Source organism: Lontra canadensis, unplaced genomic scaffold (genome assembly GCF_010015895.1).
Source record: "Lontra canadensis isolate GAN:19392208 unplaced genomic scaffold, GSC_riverotter_1.0 scaffold66, whole genome shotgun sequence".
In the NCBI taxonomy this organism is placed as follows: domain Eukaryota; kingdom Metazoa; phylum Chordata; class Mammalia; order Carnivora; family Mustelidae; genus Lontra; species Lontra canadensis.
This window is the reverse complement of record NW_022631060.1, coordinates 10747955-10753669: the sequence shown is the minus strand read 5'-3', so window position 1 is coordinate 10753669 and position 5715 is coordinate 10747955.

Sequence of the window (5715 nt, the reverse complement as noted above, 5' to 3'; positions counted from 1 at the left end):
AGCATGCGAGCTCACTTAGAAATAAAGAGGCGACATCTGGACCCAGCCACAGGCGGGAGAATCCCATGCGGGGATGGAGGCAGAGAAGGGGACTCCCCGTTTCAGGCCCTGCCAGACAGCAGGGGACAGAGGCAGACCCCCAACAGAGGGGGACAAGCGTGCCAGTGATGAGGGGACACGCGAGCCCTGCACCTAGGGCTGGGGAGGCCAGTGAGGGCATGCAGCGCGGGCAGACCAGGGGAGGAGGCACTTGCAGGAGGAGAAAAGGTGCTTTGTAGACAACTCCTGGGAGGACGGGTGCGTGAGGGTAGGGGCAGACGGAACCATCTATCTGGCCTGTTGGGTCCCTGGTGCCAGGTGAGAGGTGCAGATGGGGGCAGGTGGGAGTTAAGGACAGTGCTGCGGGGGCGGGGGCGAAGGTGCGGGGCAGAGAGCACAGCGGGAGGTGCTGAGAGCCGGGACTGCGGACGGCGACCAGCAGCTCGGCGTTTCCCGGTCTGAAGGTCGGGGAGGAAATCCGACGGCGCACGGGTTCCGCTGAAGCCCCGGGTGGGGCTGACCCGCCTGCGGGGCGTGAAGACCCACAGCACGTCTCGGGCAACTGAGGCCGCGGGTGGGCCAAGGGAGGGCCTCAGGAGGGGCAGGCGGGGCCGCGGGCGCGGAAGACCGCGGGGGACCGGAAACCGCGGCAGGAGGGCCCCGCGGGGCTGGGGGCTCTGCCGGCGACCCGGCCCCCCCAGATCGCGGGCGCGGGCAGCAGGGGGCGCTGCGGGGCCGCGTCTGCGCTCGCGGCTCCGGGTGCGGCGGGTCGTTCACCGCGACCCGGCCTGGGTCTGGATGGCACTTCGGGGGTCGGCGGGACGCTCGGCCCACTCTGCCCAGCAGACGTCCGGCCGCCTGGGGCCAGGCCGGGGCCTGGGAGGGGGACGCCATGGCCTCGGGCTCCACGCGGTGCAGGTGCTCGCCGCGCGCCCTCCGCTCCCGGCCGGCCGGCGAGGGAGCCCGAGGGCGCCCGAGGAGCCCGGGGAGCGCGCGGGCGCGGCGCAGGGAGGGTGAGGGGCGCCGCGGCGGGCCCGGCGGGCTCCTGGCGAGCGGCGCACCCCCCGCACCCAACGTCCCGCCCCTCGGAGCCCCGGCTGGCCCGGCACTGCGGGGGCGGGATCTGGCCTAGGGGGAGGGCGAGCCGGGGGTCAGGGAGCCCGGAGGCCGGCGGCGCTCCGGGCGCGCGCACCTGGGCTGACGTCACCGCCCGCCCCGCGGCCCCGCCCGCGCCCGCGCCCCGCGCCCGTTCCCCTGCCTCTGGCCGAGCGGCTGCCTCCTTGTCCAGCGGGGTCCCGGGCTTCGGGGAGGGCGGGGCCAGCCATCCGCAGGGGGAGGCGAGGGCCCCAACGTCCCCTCCCCCACACTACCCTAATGCCCCCAGTCCTGCCCTTCCTACAGTTTCCTGTTAGGGCTGACTCTCGGGGACAGGCCTTATCAGCGGCGCCCGGGGCCCCGTTCTTCATCAGCCCTAACGCCTGCCGCCCAGCCACCAGCCTGCGCACTCTGTCCCCAAGGCCTGACCCCCCAACAGCGATCAACAACAGAGAGGGGCGCACCCCTGGGGGGAGTCGGAACCTGGGCAGAAATCATGGGGACCGTGGGGATGCAGGGAGGAGGCCCTGGGTTTCTCCTTTCCACCTCTGGGCCGCACTGTGGGGCCCTTGAACTAAGTCTCTGAACTCCCAGATAAACAGGTGGAAGAGAGAAGAGATATCCGTCCCCTCACCCCTGGGCCTGCCCATCAGCTGCAGCGTGTCCTGGGACCGGTGGGATGGTGCCACTGAGCGGAGGGGATGCTCCTGCCGCATCTTGCAGCTACCGGGCTGCCTAGTGAGCCCCCTTCCTGCGCAGCCTGGGCCGACTAGTTTCAGTCCCTGGGAGGTGTGTGGGGTCTGCTGGAGGGCCAAGAATCTCATTCCTGCTAGGCATCCAAGGAGGGGCCATCCCACTACCTGAGACTGGGGGGGAGGGGACTGTAGGGGGCCCATGTCCCCACCCTTCTTAGTCAAGGGCCAGCCCTCCAGCCCTCAGTCACGGCCCCTGCACTGGGCCAGCAAGGTTCTTGTCTACACCCTTCCCCCAGCTGTTTCTGTGAGCAAACACCCCATTGGAAGGGCTGGGTGGAGGTGGGGCACTCTAGGCCCCTGCTTTGTTTTTGGTTCTCTGGCCTTTTCTCCTCTCCATGGGCTCCAGGAGTCCAGCCCTCTTCCCCTCCTCCTCACCCACTTCTATTTCAAGCTCTCCTTGGCTATTTAAAGCAACGGCCGCCCATTGCGTCAGGCTGAGTCTGGCTTAGCCCAGCCCCATGCCAAGGGTGCCACCACTCCTGCGTGCGGGCATCTATCTGGCCTGTCGGGTCCCTGGTGCCAGGTGTGTGTGTGTGTGTGTGTGTGTGTGCACGCACACACACGTGCGTACGCGTGCCCACTGGGTCAGGCAGATCGCTCACTGGCTGGGGCTCAGAAGCCCGAGAGGAGCCCAGGGAGCCCAGGAGCTGGGTTAGGGGAGGTAGCCCCTTAATTCAAGACCGGGGTCGGGGAGGGGAAGCATCTTTCCTTTCTGTTCCCAGAACAACCGGCTGGCTTGCCCTGAAGAAGGGCCTTTGCCACTCTGGTTTCATCTTTGGTATTTGCAAAGAGCCGGGGAGAAGGCTTCCACAGGGCTGCCCAGGGCTGCCCACTGTGGCCTCCGCCTCTGGCCTCTGGAATGAAGGTCCCTTATGGAACCTAATCTGCTCTGGTCCTATCCGACTTCAGGGAGCCCCTCTCCGTCCACCCCTTTCCTTCCTGAGATCACCCCATTCCTGGCCCCCATCCTGGCATTCCCTGGGAACAGGGCAGGGGTCGTTGGAAGATCGGCTCCGCTTTGAGATGCCGGAGGGGTTTCCCAGCGAAGCCCCAGGCCTGACAGTCTGCCCTGTGGCCCAGGTGCGTTTGGGGAAGGGAGCACGTTTGTCTTTCCCCCAGCCCACCAAGACCTCCTGAGGGCTCTGGACCCAGCGCCCCCATCTCAGCCTGGTGCCCTCTCCCTGACCAAGCCTAGCTCTGGTTCTGTCCTTGGGGTGGTGTCCTCTGTCCTTCCCCTCACCTCCATGAAGCTGCCAGCACCATCGCCAGGGCCTGGACTCTCCTTCAGAGATGACCTTGTGTCTGGAGACCCCCAGCCCCAGGGCCAGGAATAGATCCTGGGACTGCCTTGCCAGCCTAGACCCCAGCCCCCTGACAAAAGGATGAGATTACTCTGGGGTGGGGGGCGGCTGGGGGAGCCCTGTCCCCTGGGAGGGGGACCTTGGCTTCCACCCCCCGCCCCGGGAAGCTCTTCTGGCAGTGCCCCTGTTTGTGCCAGACCCGCCAGCCGCTGTGCCCCTTTCTGCAGAGCGGGACACTCAACTGCCAGTCTGCATTTTCTCTTCAGACCCTTGGAAGCTCCGTGACTTCTCAGGAAGGACAGGTTTTCGGCAGAACAGATGACCCCTTTCAGCCCCCTGTCATCCAGAGCCAGGCACCCCTTCCCACTGGACCTCACCTTGGCCAGAGGTGGTCAGCTTCCACCTGGACCCCGTCGTGTGCGGCCCCGCCTCCACATTTCTCTGTGGCTCTGGCTGCAGTGTCCCCTCGCTACCCACGTCCCGGACCCCCAGATCCAACCTGGCCTTCAGAAGCCAGCCCCTCACCCCAGCCTTTCTGGGAGCCAGTGGCTTCGCGCTTCCTGGGCTCTACGCCTCCTCATGTCTGAGCCTTGAGTCTCCCTCTGAGCTGGAAGGGGCCCAACGAGCCCCTGAGGCTGGTCCTTTCCAGGACACCTCCAGGGACTGCTCAGCTGGGGTGAGCAGAGCCCAGGGATCAGAAACTGAGCCCGCCCCAACTGTGCCCGCTCTGAGGGAGCTTGCAAAGTCAGTTCCCCTTGTTTAAAAAAAAAAATACAACTGAGTACATTTGAAGACCTAACTGGCTTTATTCCAAGACTCATCAGGTGGACAGCACCGCACCTAGCAGGTAGGAGGGGGCTCCAGGGAGGCGTGCAGAGTGGGAGGTCTTACAGGCAGCAGGGGTGGAGGGGACAAGCAAGCTGGAAGAGGGGACTGTTTCAGGAAGGTCACCTTCGCTTGGGGAAAGCTGGGATCTTCTCCTGCAGACGACCTCACGGGTGCTGACCAGGAAATTCCGAACCGACTGCACTCCTGGGAGCGGCTGAATGTGCTGTGAGGGGAGGTGTGAAGTCTCGCTTTGCTGGGGGGAGCTTAGCACAGGTGACTCCGCTCTGAGCCCGCTGCCTGTCGTTTAGCACCTCCCTGGGCCTTGGAGAGGGCCTTGGAGAGGGTTAACCGGGTCTCTGCAGTGGTGCCAGCTCTGAGCCTGCGGTTTATAGAGTGAACACGTACTGACCACTTTCTCTCAGCAAGTGGGTGCTCCACACGGTCCGGTGCTGGGACGGAGGTAAGCACAGGCCTGTAATGTCAGGTAGAGGAGCAGAAACGCACTACAGACCGTGCGAGTACTTACCCACCTTCCTTCCCTCCCTCCATGCCTTCTCCCCATTTACCCATCCATGAGCTTCCCACCTGCCCACCCACCTACCCACCGACCACTAACCCACCCGCCCCGCCGGCCTCCCAGCTACTCATCTATCCACACCTCTACGCTCTCAACAATCTGTCCACCAGCTAGCCAGCTCATCCCCCCATCCACGCACCTCTATCCGTCCATCCGCTCCCTAATCACCCATGCGCTCAACCACGTAACACCCCCCCCCACGGGCGGCCGCCAGCCCTGGAGCCTAAGTGCTTGGCAGATTAGCGTTTTTGACTGCTAATGGAAATGCCTGGCATTAAGCTTTCGATTGCCCAGTCACTTCAAAGACACCCATCTCAAATAAACACATTGCCAGCTACCCAGCTAGACGGAGAGAGCCCAGCTGTCCCACCGAGCAGTTCCGCCCCAGAAGGTCCTGGGCCACCACTCTGGAAACCTCAGCCCCCACTCCCAAACCCAAAGAGTTAGAGACTGAGGTCCATGCTGCCTCCCTCTCCTCTCCCTGTGATCTTGACCTGTGGCCCCAGATGTGCCTAGGCCCTCCAGGGCCTGTGAATCAGGAAGCTTCCACAGAGCCCCCTGACAGCTCTTACTTACTCAAGTGTGTCCTGTCATCCTGAGAAGGACCACCGGGGCCCATCCAGCCACAATATTGGCCCCCATGGGGAAAGGTGTCTGGTGGCCCCCCACCAGTAGTGCGGGCACAGGGGAGGGCCCAGGCATGCCCAGCTTCACTACTCACAGGCTGAGACCCACCAGGACAACCCTTTCCTGACCACGTACTCGCCCATTCGAAACCCACGGAGAGCCTAAAGCTCTTGACCAAGGGGGTCCGGAGAGTGAGAGGCAGAAGCAGGCAGGATGCCCAGCGTTCACGGAAGAGCCCCTGGGACGGTGCCTGGTTTCTTGGTCGAGAGCAGGTGGAGGTCAGCCTGCGGGTGTGCGGGCCTGGCCTCACCACCTTCTTCCTTCCACGCTTGAGCCAGGTGACCTCCCGGAGCCTGGGCAACTTGGAAGACGACTTCCCCCCACCCCACGTGCATCCTTCCACCACTCCCAGGGTCCTTTGGCCTTCTGCGCCCCTGCGGTCATCCTGGGAGAGCCGCCACCAGCCTGCCTCCTACAGGGGCAAGGGCTCCTG